This window comes from Artibeus jamaicensis, unplaced genomic scaffold (genome assembly GCF_021234435.1).
Source record: "Artibeus jamaicensis isolate MK-2021 breed Jamaican fruit bat unplaced genomic scaffold, CSHL_Jam_final contig_391, whole genome shotgun sequence".
NCBI lineage: Eukaryota > Metazoa > Chordata > Mammalia > Chiroptera > Phyllostomidae > Artibeus > Artibeus jamaicensis.
Genome location: NW_026521814.1, coordinates 23,965,822 through 23,986,840, shown reverse-complemented (window position 1 = coordinate 23,986,840; position 21,019 = coordinate 23,965,822). Strand labels below are relative to the sequence as shown.

The window sequence follows — 21,019 nt, the reverse complement described above, 5'->3', positions numbered from 1 at the left end:
CAGCACTGTACATGAATCTTTTTGAAGTAAACTCTCTTCCCCACCCTTCATCAGTTTAGTAACACAGCTGGAAAGCAGTTACAAGTGTTTAAAGTTCTATCCAGTTCATGGTTCCTAAGTACATAATTTACCATTAATATAAATGTGATTTTCAACTATCAATGATACTACAACAATGTCCACTCATACGAGGTGTAGTTCTTTTCCTGATTTTAATATGGTTCACATTGATAAGGCTGGACCTGTAAGCAGGTTGCCCCTGTGGGGGAAGGAGCCAGCTATGGTGCTGGAGTGAGGCCACTTTCAGTGGCACATACTGGAACTTACTTTCTTCTAGGACCATGAATATACATAATCCAAAACTCTAGGTCAGTAGGTCCATTAACATACCTTAGGCTTTGGAGTACAAATAACTGGAGACCCTGACCTCTTCGGGGGGGAGGGTGAGGAAGGAACACCTAAGTTTCCAAGGACCAGCTCCCCAGTCTTTATACTCAACTTTATCATGGGGTCCCAGGATCACATCATCCACTTTATGATGTGGTAGCTCTCTCCTGAAACCAGTTATGACCATGAAAGGAAGTGTCAGGACCAATTTCTTTTGTGACAGGACAAGTAGACTCCAATGGGAAATCTATAGTAGTGTGTGATTAAAACTACTACTTTATTGGGTATAAGGATACAAAATTAAAATAATACTTACTAGTTAGTTTTCAAAGTACTTTCACATTACTGATATAATATTATCTCCATAATGTGGAAAGTTAAGTATTATTACTATACCCATTTTATAAAGAAAATTGAGGCTAAAAGAAATTAATCCATGCAATAGCCAAGATCTGGAGGGAGCCCAAATGTCCATCAGTAGATGAGTGGATAGAACAACTATGGGACATTTACACAGTGTCCCATACACAATGGAATACTACTTGGCCACAAACAGTAGAAAATGTTATCCTTTGCAACAGCATGGATGGGCCTGGAGAACATTATGCTAAGTGAAATAAGCCAGTCAGGAGAAGACAAGCACTATATGATTTTACTCGTATGTGCAATCTAATGAATAAACTGAACTAACAAACAAAATAGAGACAGGCTCATAGACAGAGGGCAGGCTGAGAGCTGTGGAGGTGGGGAGGCAGGTTGGAGGGGTGGAGGGATCAAGCAAAAATGGAAAAGAACTCATGGACATGGACAACAGTGTGGTGATTGAAGGGGCGGGGCATAGAGGGGTGGGTGGAGGTAGAAGAGGGTATAGAGAAGATAAATGGTAATGCAAAAAAAACAATAAAAATGAGCTATTAAAAAAAGAAATTTTCACTTGGAAAAAATCAAATTTACCAAGTAAATACAGCATTTATATTTGTATATAAGAAATACAAATCTATAAAATATACCTCAATTAAAAACAGAAATATAAATCAATGTTATACTTGCTTAATCATTCATTCCAATAGTACTTGTTAAAAATGTAGCATGATTAAAAATCCATTTAAAATAACAAATAATTACTTTTTAAAATAAAAAATACTACCCCATAATATAACTAATAAATTAAACCATAGGCTAAAACATGATTACGCAAGTCATGACTTGCCTGGCATATGACATGTAGTGTTGAAATTTCATTTCCATGGTCATTCAGTTCCAGCTTACACACTGCAAAACATATCAAAGTAAACTATACTAATTTTGGTCATTCTTGAGTAAGATGTCAAGCAATGAAAAATGGTACTAAATTTAGTTCATTCATGTCTCAATGGAATTTTACAGAGGAAGTCTTTGGAAAATGAATACATTTTAATTAGGTAGTATGCAGAGTTAATAGCAAGACCATCTTTGTTCCCATTTAAAACACAAGATATAAATATTAGATTTATATTTAAGCTATGCAAATATTCCATTAAATATCAAATAGATTAAATATCAAATAGCTCAATGAATAGTACATCCTGTCAAAATCACAGGATGTTCAAGAATATAAGATTTTACATATGAAGTAGCCCAATTTCATTGACAGAAATAATGTATGTGTAATAATAACACACAACTGCCTAATAATCTCTTATAAAGGTTGAATATTTTACTCTAGCAATGAAATGACCTGTTACAAAATATTCCTGATACAGAAATACATACTCTGGCAATGAAACAAAGACATACATATTTAGTTTTAGTTTATCCTAGTTTTGGGTTACTGTAAAAGAAAAAAATTCATATTATGTTGTTATTACTCCTGCTTCATAATAAAGGTAATGTTTTTATAAAACACACACATATATCTTACTTTATTTAAAAACTGACCTTAATAAAATATTCTTTTATTTTATGCATGCATTACAGGCAAAGCACTTCACTAGAATTAGCTTTTAGAAATCTAAAACATATTCCCTGATTCCAATCCTATGGAGATTTGTTGGAAAGTACTCCTGGGAAGGGACAACAGATAAATTTAATTCAATTAAATCTTAAAGGTTACTTTAAAGCAAAAATGTAAAAAGATTAACCTACTAACTCACCTCTTTGTTTCCTAACCATGTAAGTTTATTCTAATACAAAAATGTTTTTCCTGTAAGTGTTATGTTCTCTCTTTTCCTAATGTCTTATGAAGGACACTATTCACAACAAAATTTGATTATGCGGTTTTGGCCATGGATCCTCCACAAGACTTTCCCAGATCCGCTCCCACGGACACTAGCTCTGACTGAGAAGCCAAAGATCTCTTGGCTCTATTCCCATGGAACTCAGAATTCTGGCATTACCTCTCCACTAGGCAAAAACAAAACATGTCAATATAAGAACATTTGCCTACATCATGACATTGAATCCTCATATTACTGAGAGAGAATTCTGAAAGTGAAAATCAAGCATAAAACACCAATTAACTGAGCACACTAAAGTGACTGTGGGAGAAAATCCAAATCGTTAAATGGAAACAATCAGGCAGTCATTGAGGCAACTGCTTGGCTTCAAGCTCCAAGAATGTCTTCCTGAAAAGCTGCATACTTCTCAGCAACTCAAGTAATGGCATGAGTTATGTGGCCGCCTGCACCATTCTAAGTAAAGGATTCTACAAAGGAACTTCAGGTCATCTTGAGCTCTGAACCAGGAGAGGTGCCATGGGATAGAAATTGAGTGAAAAAGAGCAGATAAAGGTAGTCCTCCCTTCTTGCAGATATTATCTTGCAGCCAGTAATGCTGTCCCAAAGTCTAGAATATGTCAGAACCTATGTCTTATGGTGAATTTAAGTTCCTTATAGCTAGAATCAGACAGAATTCCAAGGAAGTTGCTAGGTTCCCATCTACTCATAGGTCGGGATGCATCCCTATAACTAAAACAAATTGCACCAGCCCTGACTGGGTGGTTCAGTTGATTGGAGCATCATCCTGTGCACCAAAAGGTGAGTTGTGGGTTTGAAACCTGGTCAGGGCATATGCTTAGGTTGCAGGTCTGATCCCCAGTCAGAGTACATATGGGAGGCAAACAATCGGTGTTTCTCTCTTTCACATTGGTGTTTCTCTTTCACTCAAATCAATAAACATATCCTCTGGTGGGGACTAAAATTCATAAATAAAACAAGTTGCACCAAGTGGGAGTCTCCTGGGGGAAATAGCCCTGCAACTGCAGTGCCAGCAGGGCTCTCTCCTTTGCTGAGAGAGATGGGTAAATTATGAACAGTGACCCCCACCTTGCCTAACCAGATGTTTGACCAATTCCTGGTACTGTCCAAATAGAATAGTGCCATATCAGGGCAAAATTTGTGCCAAAGGCTCAAATTTGGCAATATATTTATTGACACAACACACGTTGTATTGGTATGCTATATCTATTGACCAAGTATACTACCTGATAGTGTGCTGCGCCCTTGTATATCCTGGTCAGCAAGGAATAATAAACCACTTACGGGATCTTGGACAAGAAGCATGAATATTTACTTGCAAGACAAACACACATTATACAGATATTATTATCTCCACTTTTTTTGATGTGCCATAGAATTTTATTTTTTTGTTTTTGTTTTCATTTTATTGTTGTTCAAGTACAGTCATCTGCATTTCCCCTCATCAAACCCCAGCCATCCCCTTCCTGCCCTGATTCCAGCCCACCTTGGTTTTGTCCATGTGTCCTTTATAGTTGTTCCTGAAATCCTATTATTTCCATTTTAAAATAAGGAAGTTGAGGTTCAGAGATGCTCATGACTAACAAGTGGCTAAGACAGGTGTATACGCGATGGGATAAATACAAATACAAATGTAGTAGTACTATTTTTCAGTCATTGGCTTGGATGTCAAAATAATAAAACTTTTATCTGTTGCAAAACTGACATCCACTTTTACCTAAAGCCTCCTTATGCTATGTCACCATTCCTATTTTATGGATGCAACACCATGATGTCAGTGGACTGCTCTAATGATGCTTATTTCCCTAGACCTTGCCCAGAAAATAAAGCACAATATCCCTCCATTCTCAAATCTCCAAACTTAAAGGAGGATTGTAATGTCTCTACCTCCTTATGTCCAGCTTAGCCTATAAGATAGGGCACGAAAAAAGACCAATATTTTAAGCTTATCTGTTCCTATCAAACTGGCTAAGATAACTAGCTCATAGAGTCTTTATGTGACTGATCCTATTTATTAATTTTTTATATTTCATACCTGAACCCTAGACTCTTGAACTTAAAAGCTAAATATTTGCCATCTATTTTTTCTGACTATTGATCTGGTAACTACCTCCTGAAAATATGTAATCTTTTAATAAATCATAGTGTTAATGCTCACTAATAATCAATTTACATTACATGTTATCCTTTCATCTACAAATGCATTACATTTTTATATTAATATCTGGTGTTATTAGTAGGGTGATCAGAAAGCAATACTCTACACTTTGCCTGTAGAGAGGCCCTGACTAGTTACCTTCCAATATTTAACAAGATCCTTAACATTTCTATAAAATGATTTACTTCTAAAATTTTATCCAAAGAAAACATTTATGTAAAATCACGTTACTATTTTTAAAAACTGAAAATAACATATATTCCAATAATAGAGAATGGTTACATTGATTATAATAGATTTAGTAATAGTATATTTAAATATAAAGATATACATGTATATTGATGTATACATATGTGTGTACACACTATATTCATTTTTATTTATTTAGAATATTTTCAGCTGTAAATGACAGAAACCCCAATTCAAATATGTCTTAAACAGTAGAAAATTTTATTAACTCATCTAAGTCCAGATGTAAGACAGTCTAGGCACAGGATGATCAGCTAAATAATATCAGTGGAGACAGAGTCTACCTCTCACTCTGTTAGCCTCATTGTGTTTGCTTGGTCCTCAGGTTGTTTTGCTTTATGTGTATAAGATAGCTACTCCAGTTTACATGATAATATCTATAGAAAGTGAAGGAAGGGAACCATATTTTGTGTGTGTGTGGAATCCCCTTTACAGAGTCAAAGGATATGATGCTTTATTTTAAGGGATATCACCAATTTGTACTTTGTAGAGGTTGTACCACTTTATATTTCCATTAAAAATATATGAAATTGCCTATTTTCCCACACCTGCATCATTCTTATTTCTAGCCTAATAAGTGAAAAATGGCATCTTATCATACCTTTAATTGTATTACTCTTATTTTGAAAGAGGTTATTAATCTTTTCACATTAAGAATCATCTGTATTTCCTCTTCTATGAACTGTTTACTTTTATCCTTTGCTCATTTTTTCTACTAGGTGGTTAGTATTTTAATGAACTACAGAAATGATCCCTGAAAATATAGTCTTGGTTGTTAGCATTTAAAAAAATACCTTATATTTAACAAATTAGCTAAAATGATTTCTTACCAAATTTTCATTTGCCTTTTTTGTGATTTCTTTTTTTTAAATGCAGAATTTAAAATATTTGTATAATGTCACATATTTTATTATTTTTTACAGCTTCCAATTTTTCTATCATATTTGGAAAGGCCTTTTCATACAAGAAAATATCTTCTATTTTCTTCTAATGGTCTTATGGCTTGTTATTGCCTCCTAAAATCTCTTACATCAACCTCAACTCTATTTTGTCATAAATGTGGAACAGGAATCCAACAATAGGATGATAATAGGGTTTCTTTCTGTCCATTCAGAAATAACCAGCTACAGCCCTACACATATTTGCCCATTTATTCCATGAAAAATTTTGTCTGCTATTGTCAGATTTAGTTACTGCTCACTTTATATGTGAGATATGTAGCACACAATAATCAAGTCCTTCCAGCACAGTGTCCCTCACCTCTACTGAAGCCAAGATCCCTTTCTTTCACAACTCCAGAGGGAAAAAATTACACAGCTCTCCTTTTCCAAAGTCACAAAGCTTCTCAGTCATGCTATTCAATATGCCACTCAGCCTCCCAAAGGAATAATATTTTCTCCCCAGTGTTACCAGAAGAGGAGGGCATGAAGTAATTCAGAATATCTCTGATACTTTCCCTCTGACATAATATATCAACTCTATTTATATTTGTGTGACATTCTTTTGGATTTTACCCATTCATTGAGTTCTAGATATTACTGAAGAAACTGTGGAGAGAGGAGTAAGTGATGATTAAGTAAGCCAGGAATAAGTACCCAGACTAAGGGCATCTATATTGGATCCTGAACTCTTCAGATAAAAAGCAAAGAAAGCATCCAAGAGCTACCAGGTAACCAAAGGAGACAGCATGGATTCGATGGGTTCCTGGATTGGCTACTGGATTTAGATGAGGATGACAAAGTACAGGGAGCTCATAACTGGAGGCAATAGTGTAGTCATCAATAGCAGGTGTCAGCATAATGCTCCAAAAACCGGGTGACCAGCAATATACCAGTGGCTTCCAGTACAGGACACTCAGTTACCAAGGAGCCCAACTAAGTTAAAGCGGTTGCATCAAGAGGACAGAATGATGTCCTGAGGCCAACCAAAACAAACCACCTCAACAAGAAGCCTATAAAGTAGGACCAGAAAATGCTCTGCAATGCCAGGAAGTTGGGTGAGCCTCTTTACTCCAAATTAATCTAGAAGAACAGAAAGGTGGTAGGGGGAGAACCTTTCTGAAATGAGAAATGCCGAAAAAGAGTAATAGGTCCCAAAAAATCTGATGTTTTTTGGTGATGTCTAATTTCTTTTTATTTTTTAAGTTTTGGTAAAAAAATAAAATGTACCATTTAAACCACTTTTAAGTGTACATTTCTGTAATGTCAACATATTCCCATTGCTGTGCAAAATATGTCCAGAATGTTTTCATTTTGTAAAATTGAAACTCTACCCATTGAACAACTTTTAATTCGCACCCCTCCCCAGTACCGCCATCATCCACAGCCATAGCCAACACCATTTCACTTTCTGTTTCTATGACTTTGATTACTTTGGATACTTCATAAAGTGAAATCATGTGGAAAATAGGTAAGTTTGAGTGGCAAGCTTGAGCATTTTCCATTGTTGAGGAGTAGAGGTTTAAAAGCAAGGTGAGATCAGTTAAAGACAGTAAGTAAGTTACATCTCTTCCACCCAGTTTGTGACTATTACAACCCAAATCCACTATGTGAAAATTGCACCAGGGATTCCAAGAAAGAAAGAGAATCATCAGACTTTAGATCTTGACTCTCGGGCTGAAGAGCAAGATGGATATCAGCTGAGCCTTGTCTCTTGCAAAGCCAACATAGCTCCACCAATGCATTTCTTAGGCCTTTTAACTGTTCTTAACTGCCACACACTAGCTGCATGTACTCCTTTTACCCTGGCTTTGGAGTCCATTCTCTAAATGTGCCCTATCTGCTATACTTAGGACTTGAGTTGTCTCTGCCTTTCTTCTTCTGCAGGGACTCAATACTTTGAAAATTCAGAGTTCAAACAAAGGGACATCCCCTTATGAGCTTTGCATGCCATTTCCTTCACAAGTTTCTGGCCTTGGCCTCAGGCTGACTTGGGTCTCTAATCTAAGATTTGTAATCACTCTTTTTTTTAAACTTTTTTTTATTAATTATGCCATTACATTTGTTCTATTCCCCCCTCCATTCCCCTCCACCCTGTAATCCCCTCCCCCACCATTCCCCCCCTTTAGTTCATGAACACGTGTCTCAAATTCTTTAGATTCTGTATTTCCCCTATTATTCTTACCCTCCCCCCTATCTATTTTCTATCTACTGTCTATGCTACTTATTTTCTGTACCTTCTCCCCCCTTCTCCTTCTCCCACTCCCCCTGTTGCTAATCCTCCACGTGATCTTCATTTCTATGGTTCACTCCTGATCTAGCTGTCCTCTTAATTTGCTTTTGTTTTAGGTGTGGTTGTTGATAACTGTGAGTTTGCTGTCCTTTCACTGTTCAACTTTTTTGTCTTCTTTTTCTTAGGTAAGTCCCTTTAACATTTCATATAACCGGTGTTTTGAACTGTGCATCTGAAAGTTTGGCTATTTCTTCATCACTTAGATTTATTGGCTCTGGGATTCTGAGTTGTTCTTGAGCCATCTTTGGTCTGTTCTCGCTGTTAAGTATGAGGAGCAGAGCCTTAGTTGTTTACCAGGGGCCACCCAGGTCACTAGTTTGTGAGGCTGTATGTGGGGGCAGGGTCAGAGAGGGAGCAATAGCGGTCCTCTCCAATAGCCCAGTCCGTCCCACCACTCGCCCTGGCCTGTTTATCAGATCGGAATTGTGCAAGCCTGCTGCCCCTCGCTGTGCGGTCTCAATGCTCGTTTCTTCACTGGTTTATCTGCATGCAAATGTGCGACCTACTGCAGACAGTCAGCCGCACCTCTTCCCTGTGTGCACCCTTAGCTAGCTGGCGCCTGTGATCCCCGCCTTTGGCTGCTTGCGTACCACCAGGTCAGGGATCTTTTTGGTCAACCCGCTCTGCTGCTGGCTTCGCCCCTCTTATCAGTTTAGCTGAGCATTTCGTTTTTTTTTGGACTCCACATTGTCGATTTTCTGTGTGGCTTGGTTGTGTTTATTGTTGTTAAAAATAGTTGTTCTTAGATTTGGTTGTACGCGGACGCACGGTATTTCCACCTATGCCTCTATCTTGGCGGAAGTCTGTAATCACTCTTTAATGTAGATATTGGCTGTGTCTAAAATCTTGGGCATCCTAGACAGGTTCTGAATGACTACACCATAAATATTACTATGGGACTGTGTCCACTACTTACCAGTCCAGGTAGCTATGGCACATAATTAGATCAACTCTTAGAAAGCCAAGGAAATCAAGTCTGATTACTCTGTGGGTAGACTTCAAGGACATCTCAGCTCTAGGAGTTCAGTCATTTCAGGTCTCAGTGGAACTTTCTCAGTTCATGGAATCATCAACAGCATCATTATTAAGCAGATATTTTCTCTGAAAATAAAATGAGACCTCGTACTTACTTGGATGACAATTTATCTGTCGTGTTGTATTATAAATTTCTAAGACAGTTATCATAAGTGTTTTCTTTTATAACTTGCCAATATTTTTTACTAGCATAGAATAATTCCTGTGTATTCACATAACAGATTAGATAATGTACCTTGCTAAAGCCATTTGTGTAGTTGGTCTTCGTGGAAGCTATTTCAGCAGTTTTAATTTAATCTGTTATTCTTAAAGGGTATACTAGATAGAAATCTAGTACAGGGCCTCATTGCCAGTAGTGCTCAATTAATGGCAGTTGAAAATAAAATGTTGATAATATTACTATATCTAAATCTATTCCATACCATATCAAAGCAAGAACTAAAACAAAGTGCCTTTAACTTTCTAATAAACTAGAAAATATGCCATAGTCTTAAATCCAGGATCTTCCAAAACTCTGATGTCTAAAAAAAAAAAAAAAAAAGTACTGTCAAGAATCTGGAACTCCTGACTTAATCAAATTATTTCACCAGATCAAAGGATAATATACTAGGATGCCATTGTTTCATTTCTTTCTAAAATAATTTGTAGCAATATACTCTTTTAATTAAAAACCCTACTCAATAAAATTCTATTCTAACTCTATATGCAAGGCTATGTACTCTGAAGCAGTTTAATTTAATCAGAAAAATGAATCTCCTGGGATCTGAAATCTTATAAGAGACAGACTCATTTTAAGCCCTGACTTTACTAAATCCAAACACGCTGCAAAGATCAAGTCAGCTGTATTGAGCATGGCCCACAGCCACATGGTGATTTTGGGAGCACATAGTTGGCTGGGCTGCACTGCAGTCTGTCTAAGAGAACTCTAGCCAGGATCTTGCCAGCAGTAAGTAACAAGATGTCTTGATAGTTGCCTCCGTGAGACTTGTTGCTTTGAGTAATAAAAATAGCCAAGAACTTTAGATCAAAGATTTATTAGTAACAAAAGTTTTAAGCTTAAAAATCTGGAGTTTCAGTACTTTAAAAATTTGCACTGTTATGCCCTGAATTTTTCACTGAAACGGTATGAACACTTTGAAAAATAGTTTGGCTATTTCTTATAAAAGTAAACATACTCATCATATGACCTAGAAATTCTACACCTAGGTATTTACCCAAGAGAAATAAATACATATATCCACAAAAGATTTGTGTATGAATATCCAGAGTTGTTTTACTCATAGGATCCCTATCAGGAAACAACCTAAATATCCATCACCTGGTGAATGAATAAACAAGTTGTGCTACATCCATAAAATAGAGAACCAAATGAACAATTACTGATATCTGCAACAACATGGATGATTTTTAAAAGACTGGTGGTAAAGGGAAAAAGCCAGACACAAAAGGCTCCATTCTGTTTGGATCCACTTATATGACATTCTAGACAAAGGCAAAACTCTAGGAACAGAAACAAATCAGTGGTTGCCCGGAAGTGGGGGCAGGTAGAGACTGACTACAAAGTGGCATGAGGAAAAGTTCTGTGGTAGTAGAAATATTCTGTATCTTGAACACATGTACAACTGTGCACGTCTGTCCCAACTCTTCAAACTTTATATTTAAAGGGGCACATTATATTTTATATAAACAAGTTGTCAATAAGCCAACTGTTAAGGAAAAGAATCTGGGGCAATATATGGGAGAATACATAAAACAAGAATGACCATAGGTTGATATGGTTAGAACTGGGTGATAGATCACTGGAATTTCACTGAACTATTTCCTCTACTTCTGAATAAATTAAAACTTTCCCATAATTAATGGTTAATTTTTCTGCATTATAAACTGCTAGGCTTGTGCCATTAACACCCCTTCAACCATCATGCCCCACTTTTCCCTGGGACAAAGCATAAAACTTGTGGAACTTCCACACAATTGGTCAATGAAAAAAGTCCACTGGCTATTTTTAACATATATATATATATATATATATATATATATATATATATATATATATATATATCAAATTAGCAATGATAAAAACTACCTTAAAAGCCATAGTAAAAAAAAGCCATATTCAATAAAATTAAGTTCATTTGGAGCAAAAATACTTAAATGTATCTCTGAGATATTTCTCTGTCTTTAGAATTTACCTAATTATGAGACAAAATATTTATTTAAACATAACAAAATGAAAAGAATAAAGCTCTAATTATTCATCCCACCATTCATTCAATAAACATCTCTAAGTGTCTGCTAGCCACCATAATCTCTCTTTTGAGAAAACCTACAAATTAAATACAACCAGCTACAACAGAATTGCTAGGTGTGTAAAGAAGAAAAATTAATACTGCCTCAAATGGAAAGTGGATATGGCTGAGGAGAGACAGAGGACTAGAAGAGAATCTACAGGTTCTTAAACCTAGAAATATGAATTAGAACTTTCCTTGGCCAGGAGAAAGTTGTGGAAGGGAGGGTAGGGGATAAGGGAGAAAAAGAAAGGGAGCAGATTCCATGAAAACAGGAGAGCACAAGCAAAGAAATGAAAGGAGAAGTACAAAGCCTATCTGGGGACTGCCTGGAATAATTGTGCAGAATCAGCAAAGCAAAACTGAATAATTGATTTATAATCAATGCCCAGCCTGTTACTGTCAAGTCTATGAACGGTGTAGATTATAAATGCATATTGCTAATGAGCTCGTGAATTTATTCTACAAACAGAGAAACTGGTATTGTCCCATGATCACAAGGTACATCTACAACTCTGGTCACTCTGTCTGCAAAGGTGCATTGTTAACCTTGAGGCAAGACTCTGGAAATACATTTATATATACTGCCTTTATTAGAAAACCAATTTATATTTCAGGTCATCATTATTTTCACCTATAAGCAAATGCATTTAAGATCCACTCTTTTTAGCCTTTCCTTAGCATTCTGGAAAGAGTTGTAGAGGAGAGGATAATTTGCCAGTTAAATTTATGAGATTACATAAACACTAATCAAGGATCACCAGAGTAATAGCCTAAACAGCACAAAATTATATTGTTATTAAAAGTCTGCTTCTTTTAAGTGAAATAAGCCAGTCAGAGAAAGACAACTATCATATGATTTCACTCCTATGTAGAATATAATGAACAAAATGACCTAACAAGCAAAATACAGGCAGACTCATAGACAAAGAGCAGGATGACAAGTAACAGGGGAGAGAAGGGGGTAGAGGGATAAAGCAAAAAGAGAAAAGGACTCATAGACTTCGACAACAGTGTAGTGACTGTAGGGGGTGAGCAGGTATAAGGGTGATAAATGATAACAGAAAGAAAGTACAACTAAAAATAAATTAAATTAAAAAAATAAAAATCTGCTTCTTTGTTTCACCTGCCTAAAATCTTGCTGCTGGCATGATTGAGGCTAAATTCATGATATAGACCCACGTGATTACCATTATCACTCTTTAGTGAGGCAAAAGTTTTTCTCCTCACTATATGATACTAGTGAGGATCAATCCCTTTCTTTCTTCTTCATCCACTACTAACTATGGAGCACTGAGTGGGCTTCTTTTATTTCTGACTAATATGTAGAACACCAATTTTTTTGAACAGCAAATATTAACTACACTGAAAAATGATTATTTCAGTAATATTTAATTATGAGTGATTATGATGTAAATTTTTAAAAGAAATATCTTTTTTTTAATTGTTGTTTAAGTACAGTTGTCTCTATTTCTCCCCATCCCCCTTCTCCCTTGCCCCATCCACACCCACCTCCCACCTTCAATCTTATTCCTCTTTGGCTTTGTCCATGGATCCTTTATACATGTTTCTTGATAACCCTTCCCCTTCTTTCCTCCATTATCCCCTTCCCTCCTCCCCTCTAATTACTGTCACTTTGTTCTTTATTTCAATGTCTCTGATTATATTTTGCTAGTTTGTTTTGTTGAATAGGTTCCACTTGTAGGTGAGATCATATGGTATTTGTCCCTCACTCCCTGGCTTATTTCACTTAGCACAGTGCTCTCTAGTTCCATCCATGCTGTCGCAAAGGGTAGGAGCTCCCTTCCTTCTCTCTGCTACACAGTATTTCATTGTGTAAGTATACCACAGTTTTTTGATCCACTCATTTATTGATGGACACTGAGGATGCTTCTAGCACTTGTCTATTGTAAATTGTGCTGCTATGAACATTGGGGCGCACAGGTTCTTTAGAATTAGTGTTTCAGGATTTTTAGGGTATAATCCCAGCAGTGGAATTGCCAGGTCAAAAGACAGTTCCATTTTCAGTTTTTTGAGGAAATTCCACACTGTTTTCCACAGTGGTTGCACCAATCTGCATTTCTACTAATAGTGCAATAGGGTTCCCTTTTCTCCACAACCTCACCAGCACTTGTTGTTTGTTGATTTGTTTATGATGGCCATTCTGACCAATGTGAAGTGGTATCTCACTGTGGTTTTAATTTACATCTCTCTGATGGCTAGTGATGATGAGCATCTTTTCATATGTCTCTGGACCCTCTGTATGTCCTTGGAGAAGTTTCTGTTCAAATCTTTTGCCCATTTTTTAATTGGCTTGTTTGTCTTCCTGGAGTTGAGTTATGTGAATTCTTTATATATTTTGGAGATCAAACCCTTGTCTGAGGTATCACTGGCAAATATATTTCCGCATATAGTTAGTTTTCTTTTCATTTCAATGCTGTTTTCTTTAGCCATGCAGAAGCTTTTTAATTTGATGAGGTCCCATTTGTTTATTCTTTCCTTCATGTCCCTTGCTTTAGGGACATATTAGTGTGCTTTAGGGGACATTTCAGTGAAGATGTTGCTGTGTGGAATGTCTGAGAGTTTCCTGCCAATTTCTTCCTCTAGGACTTTTGTGGTATCACGACTTATATTTAAGTCTTTTATTCACCTTGAACTTATTTTTGTGTATGTTGTAAGTTGGTGATTGAGTTTCATTTTTTTGCATGCATATATTTTCCCATATGGTTGGTTGCCTTTCCATTTTGCTGATGTTTTCTTAAGCTGTGCAGAAGTTTTTTACATTGATGAAGTCCCATTTGATGATGTACATTCTTATACATTTAATAGCACATTGATGATGCTTCAGAAGAACCAGCACCACCATGTTTTTTGGTTTTGTTTTTGTTTTTGGCAGGCCTTGCTGGTGTCTTGGCCTGGGCTGTGCAGCTGCAAAGCTGGATCCAAGTTTGACATATGGAAACTTTGAAAGACATTACCAGGCAACTGAAGTCAAACAAAAACATCCGGCAAGTCTATGAAAATGGTGGCACCAGTAAAATACACCTGAGCTGAGAGGGGGCTGAAATCAGCTTGAGTGTATGGAACAGGATCTTTGGCTCTGTATGAAAAGACTGATATTAAGGTGCTGAGACAAGAAGAAACACTTTATTCATATATCCCCAGAGGGCTTTGTGGTGCTACCCATTCTTTGGTTGCTAAACAGATGAAAAGTGAAGTAGCTATGTTCAAAGTAGCAAGAAAAGAAGTTAAAATTGTTGGAATTGGTAATAAAATTAGGTGTATATTCACAGGACTCATTCTGACCAGTTTCTAGTGACATTCAAAGGAGTGGGAAGAAAACCCCTTACTTTTGTAGATGCGTCAATCATTGCCCTAGAATTATTAAATTTGGATATGAATTTGATGAAGGCCTATTGTCTTTAATAAGTTCAGATCTGTCATCTGCTACAAGACAGAAGAAAAACTCATCTTTTCCTTAGTAGCACTGCAAGTGCTGAGAGTGTATCTACGATGTCATTGATGCTGAAATGCTGTAGAGTTACCAGGAATACAGTCTGGCCAACATCATCTTCTATTCTCTGAAGGAATCCACCATGAGTGAGCAAAGTGCCAGGGTGACGGCCGTGGACAATGCGAGCAAGAATACTTCTGAGATGACTGACAAATTGACTTTGACTTTCAACCATATCCGCCAAGCTGTCATCACAAAGGAGCTGATTGAAATCATCTCTGGTGTTGCAGCTCCGGATTAATGAAAGTCAAGTTTCATCCGCAATAAAGAGATAAAGATGGAAAATTCAGCCAGCTGACTTTGCTTTCAGCTTACTGCTGTCCTGATCGCAGAAAATTATTGGTCCATTTTTTAAGTTACTAAAGACAATAAGATATTTGTAAATTATCTTACAACAAACAACTTACAGTAAAAAACTAAATAAAAAAAGACCATATTGATGCTTCTAAATTAAATTCCAAGGAGAGAATAAATTAGGGGGACGGGTCTACTTATCTTTGTGGGTGATAAGTAGCAGCAACTTAATGCTTTATATCATTTGATGATTCAAAAGATAGATAAAACATTTCATTGGGCAGGGTGAGAGGAGTCACATTTTTTTTAAATAAAGGAATCTACTGTGAAGAAACACAGATGATCAGTTTTAGGAGTAATCTAGTCAAAGAATCAGGCCCCAAAACACTTTTCTATTACACAGGCACACTTGAGCCTATTTAAAAGTGCACATTAGTAGGGTGAAGAGAGTTTAGGCCAGTTAGTCCTTGGCACCTCAATCAAGATTGCCAGCATAGTTATCAATTAATGTTGCAGCAGTTTCAGTAATGCATACACGTGTCAAATAGGAACTATACTGAGTCTGCCACTTCATTTTACATGCAATCCTGAACACCTGTCAGGTCGTGATGATTTTCAATCACTACTGACCAAGGATAAATTTTAACAGGTGACAGGCTTTGGATCAAATTACCAATTCCCTGAGGCATCCAATCCTCTCAATCCTAAGTATTTTTGGCATGATTTATATGTTCTTTAGCTTCCTTTATAATGTAATTTAGAGTTATGTTAATTCTAGTACTATCCCTGAAACATGAGAAAACACTTTGTGTTCAGTTTTCAAGATCTCCTTAGTAGAAAACTATAAACAATGGAACAAGAGGGAAAAAAATAACAGTTAATGTTGCAAAACAGGAAGAAAATATTGATAATTCAGACCACTGTCTTTGTATTCAATATGATAGTCTGTGAAGGTAGAATTGATGGATATTTTCAAATATGTGTTAAATAAAATTAAGAAAATTTCTTAACTATGATTCATACTAAGATTCATCTTTTGAAATGGACATTTAAAATTCTAAATTTTATAACCTAAATGTCATAGGAACACGAATCCCTTTCTAGCAATCTTCAGAAAATAGAAAAAAGCTGTTACAGCCTCTGTCCTATCTACCAAACATAAATCATTGTTCCCTCTGTGACAGTGGAAGTCCAGTCATTTGCTGAGCCCTTTTGAGCATGTTATCATAGGGTAAGGCTCAGCAATGCTGTTACTATTATTCCTGTTGCTCAAGTTGTCCACTTGACTGGTGATTTGTGGCTGCTTTTCTAAGGTGTTGATGTTAAGTAACCAGCCCCTGAGTTCTTTTCAAACAGACATTTAGTGTTTGTTAATTTCCAGCAATTCTGCATTAGTTAAAAATAAAGTGATACAATAATTACAATAATTTCTATATTGATTCTAGAATTTATTTTGTCACCATTGTCAAATAAAAAATAAATTCTACTTTAAGAGATCTCAGATTTTAAATAAAATAGTGGTTATAGTATTGCTTTGATACTTAGCAAAATAAAAGCAGGCAATTTTATGTTGTTCTTATAAATTAGATATAAATTTTTAGTTTATGAATCTAAACATCTGAGGATAGCTGATTTATAAGGATAAGGCAAAAACTAATTAGCGTGGGACTCAAACTCCCTTCACGATCAGGCTTTAGCTTGCTTTCCCAGACTTACCTCTTTACACCGATATTCCCTACTCCATAGCTAACACTACTGAACAGGTGGGTATTTGCAATTTTCAGAAAACAGTGATTATTTTCACACCTTCAAGCCTTTGCTGATATTGTTTCTTCTGCCAGAAATGCCCCCTGGCCTTGCAGAATCCTCAAACTTCTGACCCTTTGCTTCTCTTTCTCAGCAGTTTATGAGAACTACTATTCCCCAGAAATCTGACTTATCTTTGATGGATCCTCTCCTTCCCCTCTCCAAATCTAGTCCAATAGCAAATGTTGGTGTTATTAAAATCCTGGAATCCAGATGGTGAAAGACAAATGCCATATAATGTCACCTATAAGTGGAACCTAATTAACAAAATAAATAAGTGAGCAAAATAGAACCAAAGTCATGGAAATGAGGAACAAACTGACAGTAACCAGAGGGAAACCAAGAGGAGGGTAACAGGGAAAGAAGGGGAAGGGGCAAGTCAAGAAACATGTATAAAGGACCCACAAACAAAGACAATGGGGTCGGGGGAGAAGGACTGAATGTGGGAGATGGGGGTTGGGTAGGGCAGGGGAGAGTAATGGGGAAAACTGTAATTGAATGACAATAAAAAAGTTGTTACAAAAAGAGAAAAGTTGTGTACAGTAGAAAAACATTTTTGAAATAAACTGTCGTTATAATTCTGAGTAAGAATAAAATTTTATATGCTCAACAAAAATTCTAGGATCCAACCACTTCTTTTTATTTTCACTGCAATACAGCTAGTCAGAGTCACCATGATATTTTTCCGAGACAACTAGGGTAAGACTAACTTCTTTTTCTGCTTCTACTCTTCTCTGAATACATATCCAGAAGGCACTAAAGTGACTCATCTGAGGCTAATACTGAAAATCTACATTCACAACCTCGGTATATTGTGGTGAGCCAGATGTTAAATCTGAATCAGTAAATCTAAACTTGGCACATCTATAGGAGGAGTTTGATAGAAAGCTAAAACCTATATGAAGAGGTGGAAGTAGTTATGGGTACCTGGTAATTTTAGGTAGGCATGGGTTAAAGTAAATTCCCAGGACAGAATTGGCTACCGGTCACCTACTTCTGTGAATATTTGTATGAGTCCTCACACAGAGGTAATATTTGAACTCATGAGAATGCCAGAGGAAACGATGTTGTGAGAGAAGAGAATGTGGACAGAACCTTGGGGTTCTATATTAAGTGGGTGGGAAGAGAAATCAGAAAACTGACAGAATCACAAAGCATGTGAGTGTGTATTTATTTTTATTACAAAATTGGTTTGCTTCTGATAGATTCTAGAAGACCTAGATAATAGAATTCTAGATTTAAAAACATGCGTAGGTACTTATGTCCAAGATGGAGGCGTAGGTGGAAGTACTCTGCCTCCTCGCACAACCAAAATTAAGGATGACAAGGATTTATAAATAAAAACACAACCAGAACAGACAGAAAACTGAACTGTATGGAAGTCTGACAACCATTCAACCAGACCAGTAAGAGGGGTGGAGTCGCTGGCCAGGGAAGAGGGGTCATGGTGGGAAAAGGTGGTGGCTACCAGACCCGGGAGCACAGGCGGCCTGGGGCTAGCAGACCCCAGGCTTAGGGAGGAAATGAGCAGAACACACAAGGTGGCTGGCTGACCATGGTAAAACATTCAAGTGCAGATAAAACAGGCAAAAAAGGACAATGAGACAGACTGCGCAATGCAGGGCCCCAGTGACAGGAAATAAAGCCTAAAAGCATTGATTCGAAAAACTTTTGGGGGCTGAAGTGCTGGGAGAGAATCCCAGCCTCACAGGAGAGTTCGTTGGAGAGACCCACAGAGTCCTAGAATGTACACAAGTCCACCCAACCAGGAACCAGCACCAGAAGGGCCCAATTTGCTTGTGGGAAGTGGCAGAAGGGACTGAGATCCAAGAGAGTAGAGCAAGCGCCATTGTTCCCTCTCAGACCCCACCCACACATACAGCCTCGCAACCCAGCAACTGGGTTGCCCTACCCTGGTGAACACATAAGGCTTTGCCCCTCACTACGTAACAGGTACGACCTGACCAAAATGGCTCAAACAGAAAAACAAATCAAAGCCCAGAGCCCAATCTTTTAAGTGACCAAGAGATAGCCAACCCATCAGATGCACAGTTCAAAACACTGGTGATCAGGATGCTCACAGAACTGGTTGATTTTGGTCACAAATTAGATGAAAAAATGAAGGCTAGACTAAGTGAAATGCTGGAAAATGCACAGGGAACCAATAGTGAAGGAAATAAAACTGAAACTCAAATCAATGGAGTGGACCAGAAGGAAGAAAAAAAATGACCAAACAGAAAAGGATGAAGAAGCAAGAATTCAAAAAAATGAGGAGAGGCTTAGGAACCTCCAGGACATCTTTAAACGTTCCAACATCCGAATTATAGGGGTACCAGAAGGGGAAGAGGAAGAGCAACAAGTGGAAAACTTACTTGAACAAATAATAAAGGAGAACTTCCCCAATCTGCCAAAGGAAATTGACTTCCAGGAAGCTCATAGAGTCCCAAGGAAGGTGGACCCAAAGGGGAACACACCAAGGCACATCATAATTACATTACCCAAGATTAAAATGAAGGAGAGAATTCTAGAAGCAGCAAGAGATAAGGGGACAGTCACCTACAAAGGAGTTCCCATCAGACTGTCAGCAGATTTCTCAGAAGAGACCTTACAGGCAAGAAGGGGCTGGAAAGAAGTATTCCAAGTCATGAAATCCAAAGACCTACATCCAAGATTGCTCTATCCAGCAAAATTTTCATTTAGAATGGAAGGGAAGATAAAGTGCTTCTCAGATAAGATCAAATTCAAGGAGTTCATCATCACCAAGACCTTATTATATGAAGTGTTAAAGGGACTTATCTGAGAAAAAAAGATAAAAAATATGAACAGTGAAAGGACAGCAAACTCACAGTTATTAACAACCACACCTTAAATAAAAGCAAATTAAGCGGACACCTAAAACAGGAGCTGAGTCACAGAAATGGAGATCCCATGGAAGGTTAGCAACAGGGGAGTGGAAGGAGGAGGGGTAGGGAAAAGGTACAGAGAATAAGTAGCATAGACAGTCGGGAAAAAATAGATAGGGGGAGAGCAAGATTAGTATGAGAAATATAGAATCTAAAGATCTTATGACACATGGACATGAACTAAAGGGGGGAAATGTGAGTGGGAGGGGGTGTGCAGGGTGGAGGGGAATGAAGGGGGGGGAATGGGACAACTGTAATGGCATTGTTGGGAACTGCCCTGCCTGGTTTCAGGAGCCATAACACCCCCAGGGCTAAGGCTGAGTGAGCAACCTTCAGACCATAAGCCACTAAGGAGACAAAGCTTATCTCCCTGGCAGGAGCGCTGCTTCTGCTCTTTTTTCCATAACTGGCCCCCAATGCTTGATCAATTAGCCAATGATGGGTAAGATTCCCCAAGGGGGGAATGACCCAAGACAGGCATGATCACATGGAGGCCCTAGGAAAGGACTTGGGGGGCTATGGGGAAATGGGGTGATGAACCCTCGTCGTCGGCTTTGATGAAGCCTGAGTCCTCATTTCTCCTAATTCCTTGGCTATCTTGCCTCCCCTGCCTGACTTAAGCTTGAAACAATGAAAGAGGGTGGTGAAGCCCTGTGCTGGAAAGGGAGGGCTCCCTGGGTGATCAGGCCTGAGAAAGGGAATGTAAAATGCTGTGAAGCCTGCTTTGCTAAGAATGCTCTTACTTACATGATAAAGGCCCCAGGTAGAAAATGAGTTTGTTTCCCAAAGTTTTGTAGCCTTTTAGCTGATAGACCCTGACTCAGAAGAAGCCCTATTAGTTCTTTGTATGCTATCTACTATTTGATCCTTACTGCCTGACAATGATTAACGAGCTGTACCTGTAGTCCTGTGCAAATTAA

General features: G+C 37.6%; 1 pseudogene; it reads left to right on the top strand.

Annotated features, from left to right (window-relative positions):
- Window positions 1-14,480: 14,480 nt before the first annotated feature.
- LOC119062135 (ATP synthase subunit gamma, mitochondrial-like) lies at window positions 14,481-15,337 on the top strand (annotated as a pseudogene).
- Window positions 15,338-21,019: the final 5,682 nt, after the last annotated feature.